Here is a 20,043-nt window from a genome sequence, read left to right on the forward strand (position 1 = left end):
TCTTTTTCAGCTTCATTGAGCGTAAATGCAAATAAACCTTGACCAGAGCTGTAAGAAATATTCATTATAATAGGAGATCTCTTTGGTTAGACTGACCTTTAAAATTAATTAAAATTAATTAAGTGAAAAACATGAAGATTTTTCAAATTAATCTGATTTTTCATTTGCATTTAAATTTGCAGTAGATCAGATAATTGTACATGTGGTATTGGGAAGCTCCACACTAATGTTTCAACATAAAAAGATCTAATTAGAAGAGGTTTCAACTATAACAAATGAAGGGCTAGATTCTGACTACRAACCACATGATCCATTAATAGGATCAGGATGCATTAATATCGCCACTGAGAGACATTCTGCAAACGCAGCTTCACTAATTGTGTGAAAAGAAGGGAATGTATTTTTAAGTTAGTGATTTTTAACTGTTTTGAATTCATAGATCCCTAAATATTTCTCAGTGGAGATGCAGACCTTTGAATAGCAAAATAGCCTGAGGCAAAGCACTTGCTTTTCCTTTTACTTGGATTTCTGAGATTTAGTTTCCAACCACAGGCTAAAAATCTTTTTTTTTTTTTTTTAATAAGATATCTCTTTGCTGCAATTTAGGCGTTTTGCTTAGAATATTACTACCGAAGCTTCCCCCATGACAAAGGAGGAGAAAGAGAGGGATGAGTTGTGGACTTCTTTGAATTGAAATTGCAGGTGCTTATGTTTCCAGATCCCATCTTTCCAGATACGTTACATACAAATTACAGATTACATCTAAATCCCTCTTTCTGCAGCTCATCAACCTTCAAAATTACAGGGTTTCTGGCATCGCTGTCAACCTAATACTCTCCTGAGCCATMGTTTTAGAAATATTTAGACATTACTTTGTTTAATTAGACCTGGGTTCCTAGGTGTCTCAGCTACATTTGAGAATATGACTTGGCTGTCTACACTACTTGATYACGTAATCAAGCACTAAAAGGAGCCATGTCTAAGTAACTATCAGGGTTGATCTTTGGCATAAAAAGATCTAAGATTGTGCCATATTCTGGTCCAGAGCCCAAATGTCTTTGACCAGAACCAGGTACTCAATTTACAGCATAAAGTTAAATGCCAATATGTAATCTGAGGCTTAGGCAGATGTGTACTTGTTATCTGGAAGAGTTCTGTGTGTCACATCCATTTGCCCAAGAATCGCTAGACAAAGGATAACCCTATACAATTTTTTAAAATCTTTCTTCTAGTTGTCTTGAAAATGTTTTCCCCTCCCCACTCAAATTTCACTAGAGCAAGAGGAGGATCCTTTGCTCTGACAGAGGTATACTATAGTCTTCTTCATATTTCCTGATCAAATATTCTTTCAGGGTTATTATTTCTAGCATTCCTTCAGCAATAGACATGATTCACCCAAAAGGCTCAGTCCATTATTTCGCTGCTGTGAAGGCTGTTGTACACAACAGAAATCCCCTCAAGCACGAATTTGGAAACAAAAGCATCTTTCTGCCCATTGATCGTCAAAGCCCCTTAGCACTTCCTCCAATCCATGTTTTGTGCATATGTTTAAGATGTGCCTCCCTTCTGTTCCTTAAAGAGTATTCTTGGTACAGGGCTTTAAATGAAGTATTGATTTGAACAAGGTTCTTCCTGGCCATGTATTTTCTCCTTGTCAGTGTTATGAGTTTCTTCCTAAATATTACCTAAAGGTTTGAGAGCTAAGCTGCAGCTTGGACTCTTGTGTTTGGTATTGCCTCATCTATGACTTCTGGTGATCTATAGTCGCATATAGAGGAAAAAGCAATGCAGTCACATTTACTGGCTAAGACCCAATCTAGATGATCAGGCAGGCTCCTTCCTATAATGGTATGCCATCTCCAGCTTAACTTATGCAGGAAATAATGATTAAAGGACCCTTCATCAGACTAATCTGGACAGAGAGATTGTGCAATTTCCTAAAAAAAATGACAAACTTGATGAAAAATCACTAGAAAGTTTTGCAATGCAACAAATTTACATGCCATAGACAATAATTAGTTTTTTTACAACAGACTAGATATTACTCACTCTTGCTCTCTGTTACTAACCATTTTTCCCTCCCCACTAACACAGAGTAGAAAACTTTTCCCTGGCAAACATTATCAGCAAGGATACAATTTCCTAGAGAAATCTGGCTCAGCTTCAAGATTCGTTGGTAGGATCAAATACGTATCAAAAAGAGGAAGGTAACCTCATGGACGCATCAGGCAGAAAATTTGCACACATCTACTCTTCCATCCAATCAAAAAAATGTTTTCTTATAGTGTCTGTATGAGGGATTAACACTGAGGCCAACACAACACCTCTGATTTGAAATTGCAAGCAAGTCTAAGGCCACTGTGCTTTTGGAGAGACCCAGATCAAGTACATGACAGACAAATAAACATCAGCTGCCACTAGAAATCTTTTCCTTTAAATATAAGGATTCATTGCAGAACAAAAGATGGAGGCTAGGGACTTATGTATCGCCTTTCCAACAAGTGAGGCAGCTAACATCCAGATAGATCTAATGTTTATATCTTTATTACTACTAATCTGCAAGACGCAGCAATTTTAGTTAAAACTTAACACTGATAAGCTAGGAATTGATAGTCCAGAAGAGTTTCAAGGAATAATGAACTACTAGAGAAAAAAATCCTTCTGTTCTCTGGATGAGATGTAAAACCTAATACTTTCCTTATCATGGCCATGAAAGCTTACTGAATTTCTTCATTACTTGACACAACAGCATTCGGGTTGCTAATTACAGAAAATTGAAAGTCATAGTAATAAAACTATGAAAAATACTAAAGGAAAGAAGCACAGTGTTGAAAATTGCATGGGAAGTTGCTGGCCTTGGTTCCCAAGAGATTAAAAATGGGAACAAATTTCAAATATATAGGCTTGTCATTGCAAGCAGTGCTGCCAGCATGGAGCAAAGTAACACAGCTCACACTAGAAGGGGTCTGTTACTAACTGCCACTGATCAATGGGCATGAGAGCAGAAACTGAGAGTTAACCCAAGCAACCTAACCCTAACTCACATCATTATATTCTGCCTGAGCTTTCCGAGCATTATCAACTCATAGGCTTTCCATTAGTCTTAAACTGTAGATGTTTAACAGCACTTTGCAACTTAGCTCTGCTGTGCTGATCTCTAAATGTGGGTGCATGTCAAGAGTGGATGAAGTGATTGCTACTCTGATATTTGTGTCACATTTTCTTTGGCATTATTAAAAAAAAAAAAAAAAAGACAGACCAACAGAACAGCTCCTGCCTCTGTAAGTGCCCTTGGTGCCATTTCAATTTGAAGACAGACAAAGTGCAGGAGAAGACAAGTGCTGTGATGGCCACGTTAATTACAAACCGAAAAAACAAAGCAATGAAGATGAAAGGACCAGCAGGGCACAAAAAGGGAGTTAGAAGACAGTATCTGTAAACCCATAGCGCTGCTGCTAYGCATCAACTTCTGATCTCCCAACTTCCCACAAAGTCATCCTTCTGTGCCTCTGATTTTCAGCTTAACACAATGTCAGGTGAGACTATGTTTAATCCTTTAAYTCAACATCTTTCACTGGGCCCTGCAGCACAAAACTGCACCAGACCAGAGCCTTTGAGATAAATACAGCTTAAACCATGGATATTTAATTCTGCATTAGCTCTTGTACAAGTCCCCAGCTCAATCTGAATTGCCTCAATATTCATAAGCATCAGGTATCTGATTAAAAAGTCACGGCAGCATGATGTACATGATGACATCTCACATGGCACGCTCTGTGTGATATTTGGCCTTTCACATTTCTTCTGCTGTTGGTCTCAGATCACGTCAAGGGCTGGGATATGCTTTCTGCCAGCTCAAGAGCAAGCTCTTCCACAGCCTAAGCAGARTATGCTCCCATTTTTAACTGAATTTCTTCATGGCAGGGCTATGGTGAGGCCAGCACATGCCACAGTCCAAGGGCACAGGAGGCATGGCCTCAGTTGAAGGGAGAAACCCAAGAGCCTTACCCAGGGGTCACTTATGCCTCAGAACCATCTCACCCTTGACTCTTATCATGCCTAGGGACTTTTATTCCCCCCCCACCCCAAGACATGAGGAGTCTGCATGCATATGATCCTACTTTCTTTTTTAACATTACAAGGATAGTTCACAGAATCACAGAAAGGTTGAGGCTAGAAGGGACCTCTGGAGATCACCTAGTCCAATCCCCCTGCTCAAGCAGGGTCACCTAGGGCACATTGCCCTGGACCAAATAGCTTTGCAATATCTTGAAGGATGGAGACTCCATAACCTCTTGGCACAACCTGTTCCAGCACTCTGTCACCCTCACAATAAAGCAGTTTTCCCTTGTGTTCAGAAGGACCTTCCTGTGGTTCAGTTTGTGCCTATTGCCACTCGTCCTGCCACTGGGCACCTCTGAAAAGAGGCTGTCCCCACCCTCTTCACACTCTCCCTTCAGATATTTAAGCACGCTGATAAGATCCCCCCTTTTTCTGTCTTCTCTAGGGTGAACAGTCCCAGTTCTCTCAACCTTTCCTCAAAGGAGAGATGCTGCAGTCCCTTCGTCTTAGTTGTCCTCCACTGGACTCGCYCTAGTAACTCCACCTCTCTCTTGTACTGGGAAGCACAGAACTGGATGCAGTACTCCAGATGGGGCCTCACCAGGACTGAGGAGAGGGCCCTCACTTCCCTCCACCTGCTGGCAATGCTTTGCCCAGTGCAACCTAGGGCAGCATTGGCCTTCTTTGCCCCAAGGGCCCATTGCTGGCTCACGGTCCACTTGTTGTCCACTAGGACTCCCAGGTCCCTCTCTGCAGGGTTGCTTTCCAGCAGGTCAGCCCCCAGCCTGTACTGGTGTGCCTGGGATTGTTCCTCCCTCGGTGCAGGACCCTGCACTTGCCCTTGTTGAACTTGATGAAGTTGCCCTCTGCCCTTTTCACCAGCCTCTTAAGGTCCTTCCGAATGGCAGCACAGCTCTGTTCATCATAACTCAAGCAAGTTCAGTGCAGATTACTGAGCCCTGCCTTGAAAAGCCAGTTCATTTGCAAAGCCCCCACCCAACACACAGTAGAGAGGTGGCTCAGTAGTTACAGTTGYGTTTCCAGCTTCGGCAAGATGAAACCGTTTAATAGCCCTTTCTGCTTATCCCGAGAGGTACACAGACACTCAGAMAGCAGCCCGTCCACGCAGGCCAACTGCCTGTACTCAGACTCTAGTCACCCTGGGCAGCTCAGATAAGGAGTTAAAAAAAGGGGCGTCTATTCTCTCCTGCTGACAACATAACCAAAAGCAGTACGACTCCATGCTCCCTGCCTCTGTCTTGCCTATCAACAGCGGTGTAAGAGCCTATAAATACAGCAGAGATGCATACTTGTGGTGCAGAGCCCACTTAGGCTTCCAGTCTGTTCTCTGGCTTCAGCACCAGATGCCAAATAGTTCTGCAGGACTGTAAGGGCACTCCTGGGCTCTCGTAGGGGGCTGGAGTAACATGGCAGCTTCATTTGTTTCGGAAACAAAACAATGCAGATTGTTCAGCTGCCTTCAGCTGTCTAACAGTTCCTTTTAATCTCCAGAATCTGCTATTTGTATACATTTGCCTTCCRCTGCACATTTTTATTTTACTATTTATGCGCTACAATATCAACTCCCTGAACAAGCTACTAATCTTACACTATGCAAAGTAAAAAACAAAAACAAATAAACCAAATAAATTTGGCACTCGACRAATATCCTAACCCCTCTCAGTGAACAGTAATGTCAAAGAAGACATGCTCTGAGACTGGAGGAGGCAAAGCTGGCACAGCTACTCTGATCCCCTCTGCTCCCAGCACAGTGGGGCAAGATGAACTCCATGTCTAATAGCCTGAGACTGGCATTAGGAAGAAGCTAGTTATTTGCTGGGGAAATGATGATCAAAGCCACGTCTCTGCAGATTCAATGGCAATGAGGTATGAGACCAGATCCCAGCTCTCGGGCTAGAAAAATGGATTTGAATGGCTTAAAATTTCTGCCTAAAGCCCGTTATTTTCCAATTCCAGTTCAATTTCTGCAGCAAGTCCCATTTCCCTTGAGACAGTAGGACTGTGTTTCAAGTGTCTGGAATGAGCCATGCTCTCCCCCATTTCATTGACTGCTGACTTCAAAGGGAACACACTTGGTTCATTAGACTACTTAATGGTACTCATTTTGGCACTAACCTTAAAGCATTTACCAAAAATCAGTTTTAAATGTGTGCTTTTGGGTTTTTTTTGTTTTRTTATTTTTACAATCAGAATAAGCAAACAATCAAAATGGATTTGCCCATAATGGGCAGGGACCTGCCTCACAGAAGGAAGCGGACACATTTTAAAGACAGCTTGCCTTAGTTACATGCACTATGATAAAGCAACATCCGCAATCACTGCATCAAGATGCTTTGAATTGCATTACAGCAACATATGAAAATCTTTTCAACTGAAACTAATGAAACAGATTCATCTCTGGCATAGGCTTATATGGAAGCAAACAAGAAATGTGTCTGATGATGCCAAACTCAGATGGTAAGAGCAGGAAACAATGTGCTATAATACAAGCAGCACAAGTCTTTCTTTAACAGAGCATTTACATTGGGATTGGTAGAAGATTCTGATAATCAAAGAATAAACCGCTTTTTTTTTTTTTTTAACCAATTCTGAAATTCTAGCATCCATTCAGGCAAGAATGATACAAGATGTCAGTAGCATGAGGTATTTCACAGAAATAAGCAACTCTAGTGGAAGCAAAAGGTTCTAAAGTTACTCAAGAGAGGAGTGACAGCAGTGGAGAAAGAGTTAGACACATAGGATAGGTTTGGCAGAAACGGCTACTGGCTGGGCTGGGCTAATGGCCTACACACTACAGGGCAAATATAGAGTGTTAAAAAATTAAGACTTGATTATGCAAGTTATTACAGATGTCATTAATAATACTGCATGATATTTCTATGTGATTTGATTTATAACAAAACTCATGGTTGGAACTCACTGAAGCTGAAGAATTCTTGAATTCAAGGTAGATAAATCACACACAGTTCAGAGGTTTGATGTATTTCAGAGAGGAAAAAATAAAATAAAATTGTGCAGGCCTCCTAAACACAAAAAAACAAGCTTGGTTTGTGAGATTTCTGGTATTTTCAGTAGCTGGTCTAACATGCAATTGACTTCTCTCTATTTCAGAACTTTTATTTTGTCTCTCTCAAGATCTGAAATCACAAGTATGCATGCAAATGATCGAAAACCCAAGCATGTAACAAATAAAGCTGAGTGACTTTTTTTTCAAAGTTAAGTTTATGTATTTTGGAGAAAATATCTGGCATCTTCCTATTTGATTTTGCTTTGACTACAAAGCCAAATAGGACAGCAATCCATAAACATTTAAGTGTAGTGCTGCAAAAAACAAGGTGGTATTTGCGTATAATAAAAAAAAAWTTCTTTTTTTTTTAATTCCACTTTAGGTTGAGATATAAACAGCACTTACAAAAAGTGTAGTTACCTAAAAGCATCAAGTGTGATGCTATCTAAAGGTAGGGTTGATGTTAGATTSCAAGTTTGATTTGTTTGTAGGAGAAGCAGTTCCTGGGTTTGTATGYGTATATATCTCGCATAAATCCAAGGAGGTAATAATTTTGCAGTACAAAGCCATAATGAGGCCACAAATGGAATACCACACACAGCCCTCATCTCAATATTTTTTTTAAAAGGATGTAAAATAACTAGAAACACACAAAGAAGGCTATCTTAAATGATACAGGAATTGTGGGATAAGATACTGAATATGAAGACAAAGGAAGCTAAATTTCTATAATCCAGAAAAGAGGATTGAACAAAATATGATCATACTCTATAAATACCTTACAGGTAACAATACAGATGAAAGAARAGAATTATTTAGAGTCTTGCTAGAGAATGAGAAGCAATTTCCTTTAGCTAAGAAAGGAAAAACTGGACAGAAGAATGTAGGCTAAACATCTGCAAAAGGYAGAACGCCACAAGAGCAGGGCATGTATGGGACTGCATTTTAGACAAGGTGCAGCTGTTTCATGCAGGTGGCATGTTGAACCAGTATGGACAACTCTTGYGTCTACCAGGACACAGTCCTACCCTATGGCTAATATTGGGTGGGTTTTGTTTTGTTTTCTGGGGACCCAGTAGCAGAGATTAATTCAAAGACATATCAAAGTTATGTACGACTTTAATGCTGAAACATATGCTGTCCACAATAAACATTTCCATTTCCCCTTGTAACTTATGGGACATAAGATGTTAATGCTTAATCACGGACAGGACAAATTGCATTAACATGGCAAATACTCCAACAAAAGAGTTMGAAATGGAAATACAGCAACTGCTAAGTATGTCTCTTGGAGAGCAACAGAAGAGTTGCTCTCAATTAATCCAACATGCACAATTTCAACTAATGTCAACATAAGTAATATTCGTTCCTAGCAAATGAACTGAAATTAAATAGAGTATTACCTCAAAGATTGAAAAAGTTTCAGTTTGCAAGTGWACATTCAACAGAAGTCTACAAAAGACAACAAGAAGTTGATCTGAAGCTGACTATGCGCTCCAGAAGGTTGCCGCTGTACTTCTCATGCTGCTGTATAGCAGCATGGACCTCAGCTAACTTGGGATTAGCTGTTTTACTGGGCATTGTGCTAACAGTGTAGCCATAACTACACAGAGGCAAGCACAAGCTTCAGAACCACATCTAGACCCTGGTAAAAGYTCAGGCTTTCCCCTGATTTTATGTTCCTGTGACTACACTATTGTCAGTACACAAGGCAGCCCACCTAAAGCTATTGCAGAAAGGTCTGTAGGCACTGTGGCCATGCCCTAGATTGCACTGTACTCAGGTGTGCTTTGTCTCAGGGGTTAATTTAGGCCTTCCAAGCCTTCCCATCAGTCAGGAGTGAACATCTGGYTCTTGGGCAGTGCAACTCTGGGTAAAATGTCAGAACTGCTTCTTTCTCCATTGATTACAGAGTGACAAGGGAGCTTTGTTACGCTAGCATTGGGGAATACTCCCTCCTTGCATCAGACATACCATATTCACAACCAGATGCTGGTTATGCCCACTAAATAAATAAAATCTGTGGCTCTACTCAGTACATTCTTGAAATAGCAGCATTTTACCTTGGATCTCATACTTGCAATAATGTTAAGTTTGTTTCTAGTAAGCCTATTGACTTTCAATGACTTTAGAAAGAAGCAAGCAGGACCATTTTCTGGTTAAGGGCATTCTTGTTCACATCTCGGGAACAATTTTTTATTTGATTGCCAATTGTCATTAACTCAGTGCTCAGATGAGCACTGGGAGAAGATGATATTCCTTTGCACTGTTCACATGGCCATTTCAGACATTTCTTCTGCAATGGAAATGCCAAAGGCTCAAGAAAGGCAAGCCACTGCCATCCCTTTGCTGACAAAGCTTTTGTAGGACAGTTTCTATACAAACACACCTAAGTATTGAAATCATTATTAGTTCAGAATAGAAATGTTGCAGCAGCTAAAAATCTAAACGGAGCTAAAGAGCRTCTAATGTGCCTCTGCTACAGTTTCTTCTGCTCCTTTCTCCACCAGAGTTGTGGAGTTCTGTTTGTTTATTTTTCCCCCCTCTCTTATTTGATTCTTATATCACACAGTTGTGACTACAGTACTACTATAGTACACTAAATAATGCACCAGTGTTTCTAAGGAAAGAGTGCACAACAACAAGCCAAAGCCTACTTGTTCCCTCCCATTAATAGTCCCTTGCTAATGCTGACATGCTGACGTGCGCAACTTTGCACAGAGGTTTCAGATGTACTGGACACAGTCCAGGACACGCTGCTCACGTGCCACTGCAGAACCATCTTGTGGCATCAATCCTTCTCCCAGCTGGCATCAGAAGTACTCGGGTTGAGATAGTGCTGAATGGAAAAAGTATTTCATTGTTGAATGTTCTGAGTAGYTGAAATGGAAACGCACAGGTTGTGGAAAGCCACTTTTCCTCCTGGAATGAGGTGGTGGTACACACAATACAACAGTCAGTATGGTGTAGTRCTCCTGTATTAGCCCCTGGACCTTTCCCTTGTCATGAAAGATGACATCTTCTTCTTCTTTAGGGATGTGGAAAAAATACACATACCAAAGAAAGTGCTTTCTACAGGTGTCTCATCCCGAAGAAATACAAGGATTCTCACTCTCCCTTCCTAATCCCATGGACATACCACTCATTCTCCCTTCCCACTTTCCCCCTCCCCGMAAAGCGAGCCAGACATCTTTGCAAAACCTTTTCCTTCATCTTTTATCTCAACAGACAGTGCTGTCCAGATTCAGAATTCAGAGGACTTTTTGGAGAGGGGAGGGAAGGTCAAGAAAAATGCACAGGGGAGAAGACAGCCTGTGAAAACACAGTTTCCATGGTGCTTATTCAGACACGAGTTGGAGCAGTATTACAAATCACTTCCACAATGATATGCCACCTCACAGCACAAGTCAACAGAAGAGGTTGGTAACATCTTTGCGCTGTCACAAAGATGGATGTTCCTGGGATGGAGAAGCACAGAAGCTCCCAAGACCCCTCAGGGATTAGCCAGAAAACCTGTCCTGGTCCCACTGCTCTAACAGAATAATCAAGGAAAGTCCATAAGGGACTCTCAGGGATCCCTCTCCTGCTGATTCCTCTCCTTGGATTTGTATAAGACGGCTATCTCCAACTCAGCCTTTTATCACACTTGATCTTTCACACTCATGTTAAAATTCAAGACAGTCTTAAGTCTGTCCTAAAGAGGTAAAGCAGTAGGTGAACGGAATACCTAACAGTAGCATATTCAGTTTGCAAAAATCAAACAGGTAAACTGTACTAAAATATACTTACATGTACAAATCTAACATCATTGTCAGCTAAGAAAGTAGAGCAATGGCATTTCAGACTGCCAAAAAGAGAAACGGAAGATCATATTTATGGCTTATAGTTCCTTTTAACGACATTTTTGGCACAAAGTCACTCTGTGCATATACATACTACAGACAGGCATATAAATTAGGTGTACAATGCTTATACAAAACTGAAYTTGATTATATATTAATTGAACAACATTAATAGGTTAAAATTACTACTGAATAAATCAATACTTTGCTGATTAAAGATCATAAGTTAAAAAGATTTATCTGAATAAATACAGTGAAATAAATCCTTTTAATGAATGAGAACTGTGAAGGCAAAGACAGCTGTACAGGCACTGCTTACTCAATGCCGCAGACAGGAAAGCTGCTCTCATAACATGAGCTATAAAAACATTTTTTGTTTACTACTACAGCCTACCCATTTGACATATATCCTAATAAATGGTTCTCAATAAAAAGTATGTAAGTGAACACCATTTTCTCTGGCTTTCCCCAGAGTATTGAGGATTATTAGACAGATTATCAGCTTTCCACAAAAGAGGTTTGTGTAGTTTTCAAAATTTGACTCGATCTCTTGAAATAAGGTTCACAGAAGAAAACACACTGGGCCAAATTCATCAGTAGTCAGATATATTTGCAGGCTCAAACTGGTTATTTTTCTTATTCAGGTCAYAGAACACACACAGGGAGAGGAAAGGCAGGTTTTATGCTGTGGATAACCTCTCCACTCCCCCCACATTGTAATTACTATCCAGAAAATACAAATACCAGCCCAAAACTTCTTCTGATCCCAGCAGCTGAGCTGTTTSTGTGAATATTTCCAGCAATAGACTTGTCAGAAATTTCTCAGAAAGTAGAGATAAAAGTGCAATCTCAAACAAAAGCAAATTCATTTCCTTTTAAATTCAGGCAAATATGTGCACAATTTTTTAATGCATTTGCCCATCTTTAATAAACAAAAGCATGCAAGAAAGTTAATGTAGTATAAACATGAATAATTTTCTTTAGAAAGATGACAGCCATGGTTTAAAATCACAGTGAAGCAAAGTTCCAAGTTAAGTGCTTCAGACAAGTAGGAATTAGTATGTCTTTGAAATCAACACAGCCAAAGAGAAAAAAGATTTTKTAAAATCTACTAAGCTCCACATAATGTAATTGCCAAATATAAAATTATATGTATCTGAAATATCTGAATTAGCAGCACAGAGACTAGAAATGAAATGCATTTTAGTTGCATCTGAAATCTTTTATGCTTGTCTAGTATCTTCTAAAGATATTATATAGAAATAAATTTATCTCGCAACTCATCTATATTCTCATTGAGAGCACCAGAGTCTGATGCATTTTTAAGTATGATCTCAGAGGCATACATAGCTAAAATGAAGGTGACATTTTATYAGTAGCTGTAGGCAACTCTAGTTCTGGCTACTCTCTTTATTATTTATCTCTCTATATGTATATGATCTGCTGCTTTTAASTTTATTGACTAAGAATATTCTCTGGGGACAGGGTCTTTCCTGTATGTTCATCATGATGAGAAAGCAGAAAGGTCACAACGGGAAAGAAACCTCCATTTTCATAGGCACTTTAATGCATTGCTCCTAAGGGAATTCAAGCTGCTTTAGAAAGGTTTAGCTGCATATGGGTGAGCCCTTTACTCCGGAGCCAGCTAAAAGCCTATTCATCTATGCACGATTCAGTGTAACACAAGCACAATAAAAAGGATAGTTTCTGCACACTCACTAGAATCCAGTGTGCACTTCATTGTCATCTCTACAGTTACTCCACACACCCACACAGTGTAAGATAAGGGCTGTTTCTTAACAGGAGGTACAAGAGGCAGGGAAAGGTCATAGTGCCGTGGGATTTCCTTTTAGATAATAAACAGGATTACAGTGAATAGGTCCCAGTGACTCGATGACCCTCAAATGATACCCAGGAATCTCAAATTGCGTGACTAGAATCTCAGGTCCCAGCAAGTCTAGGAACAATGAACTGGCATATATGCAAAACAACATAAGCAGCATATATATATCTATATATATATATACACACACACACACACACACATATACATATATGTATGTATATGTATGTATATATAGTTGCTCAAATATCCAACTAAACAGCCAAAATCCTCCATGAAGTTTAAAAAAACAGAGAGTTCTTGCTATCTTTGTCAGAAGAGTATTAGTATCAGAAAAAACAGGACCATAAAAACATAAAAATAAGTTGCCTCTATCTCATATAATTTCTGCATTGAGCAACTGAAAAATCAAGAGACCAAGGGGGTGATACTGAGAAGCAAAAAAGTCCAACCACATTAAACTATGTTCACACAATTGCAAGAGACTGTATCATCCATTAGCTATGAGTCACCACTCATCAGCTGACCCTCARTAACCGGTCACTGATGTGATCCTAGACTGAGGCAACAAGAAGCAAAACAGATGAGCTTCAACTACATTCAGTCAATGACAGTCTTCCTCATCACTTAAATTGTTAGTGCTTTATTTAAATTCTTAGTGCTTAAGCTAATGCACCCTACTCCATTGTGGCATACCCAGGACCAGGAACACATACACTTGCAGTCACTATACCACAGCTGAAGATCAGAGGCTTCTCAAAACATGCTTTTAAAACACAGGCAAAACTACTCTAAACCATCGATTAGCTACCAATGAGAGACTGAATAGTACAACGATGTATATTTTAAGTCATGACAGGATACACCAGTAGATTAATTTGCACTCGGACTACCTCAGATATGTAGGCAATTACAGCTCTTGTAAATAAACAAGAGGGTAACGTGCAAAATGGATCACTCAGCAAACCAGGATGACTTCTGACACYGACTAAAGGATTGAATGAATAAATCTCAAAACATAACTGATCACTAGCAGGTACAATTTCTTGCTAAAAATTACTAGGATGTTTAAAACCATGGTCATTGATTTTAGACTAGCACCCTCAATGTGCAAGAGAAAACATGCATTTTAGCTTAATTTCAGCACTCAATTGATCAAAAATTGCGGTGCTCAGCCCAGTGTGAATAAAAGCAGTAAATTATAATGAAAAAGTTCTGAGAGATTATTCTTCTCCAATGATTTTTTGCAACTTAAGAATAATTCAGTTAAAACAGAATATGAGGAGCAATAGAGAAGTACTATGTAGGACATGGCTAACATGTCAGGGGAGTGGTGAGCACATGCCATTCACTTCTAACAAGTTCATTTAAGCTACATTTGAGAGAAAAAAAATCCACAGCACAACCAAAAAATTGGCGAGGAACCAAAACCAGTCCTACAATACTGATTTTTGCTAGTGTAGCGATGCTGCTAGTTAGAAGTATGGGAAGACAAGAAAAAAAGAAGTCAYGCCCAGTAGATGATGGTCACACCAGAAACCCAAGGCAGATGCAACTCCACCAACATCAGTGGTTGTTCAGAGAGGTGCAGTAGTTAGCTAGGAGGGCAGAGCCTCGTAACACTATTTTCTTGTGGTCTTAYTGGAGGCTCTCTAATCACAGACATATCATTCATGTTCAAACTACATAAGTTTCCAGGATTTCAGCAGGATTTTAAAACACAGGGTCAGACTTTGAGTATCGTAGTTACCTGACATTACAAACACTGAAGGCAAATTAGACTTCATTACAGGAAAGGTTTAAGAGTGCTGATGATTTTTCTTTAGCTTCCCCCACTCCATCCCCAGTAAACATCACGGGATGCCCACAACACTTAATTAACAGCGACAGTCTCCCCATTACCTGCCRGGGATCTGTATTTGTGCTGTATGAATACTGATAGGGAAAGCAGGAAGGAAGAAATCAAGTGCCTATCTCTTGGTGTACTGCCCAAGGCCCTTACTCTTCCCTGAGAAATTTAATGGTACAACTTACGATGCTCATGACTGCTGGGTTGAAATGCACTGATTTAAACATCTCTGAACTGAAAGGGATACAGAATCAAAACCTGATTTGTATCTCTGTGTGAAAACTCTGAACTTGTATACTAAAAAAAACCTTGTAGATCAAAGCTTTGGGTATGTTTTCCTCTGCAGGCAGGAGTCCTACATGTATTTCTGATATCATTTTATTTTAATTTAMTCTCACAGATATAACATACATTAATAAAAAAAAAGCAAACATTGTCTTATCAAATTGATTAACAAAACTCCACCAGATCTGAATAGCTCAGGACCTTTCAGTATTTAATCCTGGACATATAGTAATTATGAAGTGGTTTTACAGCATTTACAATGGTTGTGTCTGCTTCCAACATTTTTACAGCTTTTTTATTTAAAATTTCTGCTGTTGTTCTATAGAATGTTTAATGTTACAAAACAGTGGGTAAAATTTCCATTAGCTCTTCTGGCCAGATGTTGGCACACAGCCACAATCACGCTAATGAGATCCTAGAGGTATGCACACAGTTTTGTTAATTGAATGAAATCACAGAAAAGTCATTTTATGCTCCTCAAAGCTCAAATTCTATGTTTTTATCAGCTTAAACTGGGTTCAAATGCTGGATTGGTGCTTTACCATCCACTGATGAGAAAAATACCAGCCAATGGCAGTAAAGATAACAGACTATCACAAATGCACCTTTTTTCAGGACTAGATGGTATGCAAATCGCACCAAGCCCGTCACTGCCATGTAGCTACACCCAAAAACACGTTTTTGGGTTTTTTTTTTTTTTAAGAGGGGTGGGGAGGGCACTTACCTCCCATTGCTTTTCTGTAGAGTGCTCTGCATCTGGGCTGCTTCCCTTGCTACCAGCAGACAACCAGACCGTCCAGACCCGATTCTGTGAAATCCTCAGATTAGTGCTAATATCTTGACCTTATTTGCTTTCCAGTATGTGGCTGCCTATTTGTACGTAAAAGATGACAGAACTCTTCTTCCTAGAGCCCAAYTGCTCGATATGCAGCTGCCCAGGCTTTTGCTGTGCACCTGGGAACGCAGCTCTGACTCAGCCAACTCAGTTTTCTACAACTTAGCTGAACCTTCATAAAGCCCTGTGGCCTTTATTATTTCTTTTTATTTTAATTCATCATAGTCAAATTTCTTTTTATTTTGCATGTGTGAAACTACTCTTTGTTTCTTCTTACAGACATGGCCCTAATCTAAAGTATAGCCTAAATATTTTCAGTAAAGGTACTATGAAACTTTGACAGAAATAGAGCACTTCAGAACAATGCAGAGGAGTGCAAATGAAAAGYGCTTTTCTGCATATTTTCATGACAATTTTTTTGGATAATTTGCAAACGTTTGACTGTCATAAACTGAGAGTAAAAAAAAAAAAAATCACACATCCAAGTTCTCCAAAGCATTTTGTAGAAATTTTGCTATTTTTCAGCTATTATCGAGATAAATCCTACTAAGAAGTGCCTCAAGACTCTTCTTGCACACTTACATCAAACAGCAGGCTATCTGGGCAACTAAATCACACTGAGAACAATGTCTTTTTTACTCATTTTACAAGTTTGCTGACTATTTACCCTATATGGCTATAGTCAAATCCTGCCATTAATGCCCATGTCTTACTCAGAAAAGTCTGAGATCACTGGACTGAATCTTGATGTTGTAATCATGACTCAAGAAGAGCTCCCAGGTTTTAGCTATGATATCAAGTGCAGACATTTGAGGAGGTGAGTGACATAAGAAAGCTCAGACTCCAAGTGACCATTATACAGCCTTGGGAAAAACAAGGTCTCGTCTGAGCAGCAGTTTGGCCTGCAGAGGAACACATTAAAAAAAAATGCATTCATTAATCCTTTTGTGGAAAAAAAAAAAAAGACAATTAATTTGTGTTGTTTCGCTTTTAAAATATAGATAATAACGGTTTATCTTAAAAACACTTACTTTCTATACTAATTTCTTTTTAATTTCTCTCTCTGCTAGAAGCTTTCAGGATTCTGAACGCAAGTCAAGAGGCTTAGCAGTGCGCCTGCACGCAAGATGGAAGTCTGGCAGAGCACRTAACAGCTCCAGGATACAGGGTAGCACAGCAAAGGGCCACTCGTGTTCACAGATTACGGGGCTGTTTGCTAGGAAACTTGGCAAACTCTTCAAATGAGAATTAGCTGACCTGAACACGATTTCTGCGCCTGATCGATGATTGTTAATTACTGACAGGGCTGCACAAATGATTGCACTTTCTGAATGGTTTCACGGCTTTATGACCACAGTACAGGCACTTGGACATAATRCTATAACCAACCAGCGGACACTGAATTTCATAAAAACAAACATACATGCCCTTAAGACTAGACAGATATCTGTTATAAAGCTTTTCTGCTGGATTTTAATCCAAAGAGCTGTCATTGAGACTTTTTTTTTTTTTTTTTTTAATTAAAACCCCCTTTGCTCAGCTCTTTTTTGTCTTGTGGCATATCAATCAATCAGGAGCAGCTACTGCAGGATGCACACAGCTGACAGGAAGCTATTCTGTCCCCTCTCCACCCCGGATACTAACTTAAAAAAAAAAAAAAAAACTTCATTAACTAAATGCACTGAATAAACCTTAACATCTCAGCTAAATCCTATTGGCCCTGGATTTGCTGCTTAATGCTAAAACCCAAGCGACCCATTTTTCCCCTGTTGATACTTCTATTGCTGACAGCAGCCAGCAGAAAAGAATAACCAACTTGAAAATATTTTAATGTAATGAATAAAACCGGGAGAATTCATCGCTCACTCTCTCTGCTACTGCCTGCGAACTTTACATAAGCTCTACTTCTTGTGTCAAAACCTCCTTGGCTTTTGTGCTTCGTGGGCAACAAAGTGAATCTGTTGCTTAGCAAATGAACGCAATAAAATGCATTTGTTATTAAAAACGTTACAAGGACTCTTTTAAAGAAAATCTATCGTGTAAATTCTATGAAAAAAATTTCTGGGCACCCTCCACTCTCCAGCCATGACATTATTAGACTCTAAACCAAAACACAAGAACAATGCTCAAATCAATCTGTGGCACTAAAAAACTGTTTGTTAGCCCTTCGCAGTGATTTTCAGTTAGCGGGATGTCTATCTTTTGATGTCTAGAATAATTTGCCTGGCTGCTTTCAGGGATGCAGTGGAAATGGCTGGAGGTTATCCAGYGTCCCTCTGGCTCCTGGCTGTGAGCCCTCACGCTGTAACAGGCCTCTTCCCCACACCACGCGAGGGCTGCGAGCCACCCCTCTTGGGCCACGACAGGCTCCTGTCCGTGGGTCGCTCGGGGCCGAGGAAGCTCTCCTCACGGTTTCCAAAAGTGGTCAAGCACATTTTCAGAAATCCAGCAGCAAAGGCTAGTCTAGCTTGCACTTTGGTACCCAACCACAYAGCAGCCTTCTGCTTTGACTTATTTTTTAATAACATATTTCATTTTACGGTAACATCAGACCTCAATCCCCAACACTACTCTGACAAGAAGGACCACATGCAAAAATAAATATCTATTTCTGTGCAGTTATGTCCTCCTTCCAGCAAGTCCTGCAAAGGCTGAAAAGGAACCGAGGAAATGCAGCACCTGGTAGAAGCCGTTATTTTGAATAAAGATTATATTTCTAAAGTATCTAAAAGTAAACCTAAATCAACCTTAAATACATGCAGCACAAGTTACACATCAGGGGTACTAGTCAGACATCTCTCATACTTACAAATAACAATGCTTCCTTACTCGCTGTGCACTTGTGTTAATCTGCTTCTTACTGAAACCACCAATGGAGTATTTATCATATGTCCAGCCTCTCCAAAATTATAAGAAAACTATAGTAAGAATAAAATAATACATTCACGGTTTTATGTGTTATCATGCCTCTTTTACTCTACTGATGTGTTCAAAAACGCTCCTTGAAGGGAGTGCTGGCAACTGACTTGAGTATTATGAGAAAGGTTCAGGACAGGATAAATTGGGGACCAAGAGTGATAAGGAATGGTGCTAGCAAACAGCAAGAACAAGAAGTTATATCTTTGAGAACTTATTTTTGCAGTATGTATGCACRTAAGAGGGCTATGTGAGGCGAAATCTTTTGTGGGAAACCAGCTATTTCAGATTATGAAGCAAATAAAAATATTTTTGTGCATCCGATTATAGATTAAGAAGTTGCGGAGTAATAATCACAGCATCAATTAAATTCTTCATTTGSGTGGTGCGCGAAATACAATGAAAAGAATACTAGACAAGTGACTTTTTTATAAAAATAAACTGRAAAAAGGTGGCATATGTTCCCACAAACCTTTTAATAAGCTCTTGCCTGACTCCGGCATGTCCGATTCCCAGATTCCATTTGGAATAATCCACAGTGCTAGTTCATCGGATTCCACTTGGAGTAATCCACAGCGGTAGTTCATGAACTTTGCACTGGGAATCTTTTTAGAGATAAGCTGGGGACAAATGGATTACCAGCTGCTCAACTCCCTTTATTACTGTTGTGCTACTTCTAAAACCTTACAGAAAAAAAACAAACAGGGCCTCCAGCTAGCCTAGATGCAATGTCTACTTTTAACAACAAAATTAACATTTGTTTTGAYAGTTCAAGGTAGACATGCATAGGCAATAAAATCTATCCACATCTGGAAGTCACTATAGTCTACACCAGAAACTGTTTCTAAGCATTCAGTTAACCCCTATTATCTAACCATATTTTATTTTTCCAGTAGGTCTAGTAAAGTTAGCAGAAATGCAAATATCAAAATGCMTGTGTTAAACACAGCCACTTTCTGTTTAATATAATACTCTAACCAACACAGCAAATAGACTTAAGCAGAGTTTATGGCACATAGTAACAACTTTTGTTACATCCTTAAAAAAAAGAAAAAGGAAAGAAAAAAAGAAAGGAAGAAAGAAAAAGAAGCAGGGTCCAGCGTCCCCTCTCAGCGCCGCTGCGACCCCGCCCGCCTCCAGCCCGGCTTTGCCGCCGGAGACGCGCACTCCGGAGTCACGCTTTCCCTGCCCGCAGCACAGCGCGCTACGACACGATTGCGCGCTCCGGCCGCTTACATCAGCAAGCCGAAACAAATTCAGGCGAACAAAAAGCTGAGCGGCACCACGTCGCTTCAAACGCGAACATCCCAAAACTACGGGAAAACGCGGCCGCTCGCTTGATCTCGCCAGCGCCGCTGCCCCCCGGCCCGTGGGAGACTTCCC

Source organism: Rhea americana, unplaced genomic scaffold (genome assembly GCF_003343005.1).
Source record: "Rhea americana isolate MKP2758 unplaced genomic scaffold, rheAme1 scaffold_55, whole genome shotgun sequence".
Classification (NCBI taxonomy): domain Eukaryota; kingdom Metazoa; phylum Chordata; class Aves; order Rheiformes; family Rheidae; genus Rhea; species Rhea americana.